The sequence below is a fragment of the Mustela erminea genome, chromosome 4 (genome assembly GCF_009829155.1).
Source record: "Mustela erminea isolate mMusErm1 chromosome 4, mMusErm1.Pri, whole genome shotgun sequence".
Lineage (NCBI taxonomy): Eukaryota > Metazoa > Chordata > Mammalia > Carnivora > Mustelidae > Mustela > Mustela erminea.
The window spans coordinates 74,438,166-74,439,464 of record NC_045617.1 but is presented as its reverse complement, the minus strand read 5'-3'; the positions used below and the strand labels follow the sequence as shown (position 1 = coordinate 74,439,464).

General features: G+C 34.3%; 1 non-coding gene across 1 annotated transcript; it reads left to right on the top strand.

Moving 5' to 3' along the window:
- The first annotated feature begins 289 nt into the window (after positions 1-289).
- LOC116589565 lies at positions 290-393 on the top strand. Its single transcript, XR_004285338.1, has one exon. It is a non-coding gene; the product is annotated as a U6 spliceosomal RNA (small nuclear RNA).
- Positions 394-1,299: the final 906 nt, after the last annotated feature.

The window sequence follows — 1,299 nt, the reverse complement described above, 5'->3', positions numbered from 1 at the left end:
GTCAGTTTTTATATGAGGTATGAGGTCAAGATTTATTTTTTTTGTCTGTGGTTATTATTTCAGCACCATTAGTTTGAAAAATACTATTTCCTCCATTGAAGATCTTTTGCACTTTTGTCACAAATCTGTTAGTCGTACTTGTGGGACTGTTCCTGAATTCTCTGTTCCATTACTTTTTCTCAGTCTCCACCAATAATACATGTTTTTACTACTGTGGCTATATAATCAGTCTTGAAATCAGATAAAGTGATTCCTCTCACGTGATTCTTGTTCATAATTGTTTTGGCTCATGCTGGCTTCCGCAGCATATATACTAAAATCAGGACCATGCAGAGAAGATTAGCATGGCCCCTGCACAAGGATAACATGCAGATTCTTGTGTTCTGTGTTTTTAAATGGCTATCTGAGACAGACTTAAAAAGCTTGTTGAAAACTGGTAAGGAAAAAAATTGTTTTGGCTCTTCTAGTTCCTTTGCCTTTCCATATAAATTTTAGCTTGCCAGAATTTTAACAGGAATTGCATTAAACCTGTATATCAATTTGGGCAGAATTGGCATCATGACTTTGTTGAGGTTTCCAATCCATGGGTATAGAATGTCTCTGTTTATTTACATCTTTGATTTCTTCATCAGTGTCTTGTAGATTTCACTTTTTGTCATTTCCTTTTTGTTTAGAGAACTTCCTTTTGTTATTCTTTTAGGGTAGGGCTGCTGGTGATAAATTTTCATTTCCTTCATCTGAGAATGTCTTGATTTCCCCATCATTCCTGAAACATATTTTCACTGGATAGATAATTCTGGTTTGTCGGTTCTTTGTACTTGAAAAATGTTTTATCATTTCCTTTTGGCTTCCATACTCCTTGATGGGAAAAAAATCTGTAATTAGTGTATTGTTTCTCTGGCTACTTTCAAGATTTTTGTGTTAGTCTTTGTTTAGGTTTGATATGATGTGCTGTGGAATGGATGTCTTTGCATATATCCCATTTGGAGATTACACTATGAATCTGGTTTTTGTTTGTTTGTTTGTTTGCTTTGTTTTTGCCAAATTTGGGAAATTTTCAGTCATTACTTTTTTGAATACCTTTTAGCCCCATCTGTCTTCACTTCTGGGTCTCTAATGACATAAACGGCAGATTTTTTTTTTTTAAGTTCCATAAATTCCTGAGGCCCTTTTTGGGGGGGGTGTATATTTTCTCATCGATTAGGAAATTTCTATGTTCTGTCTTCTAGTTCACTGGTTATTTCTTCTGTTTCACTATTCTGTTGTCATTTTTTTCCCAGTTATTAAACTTTTTAGTTC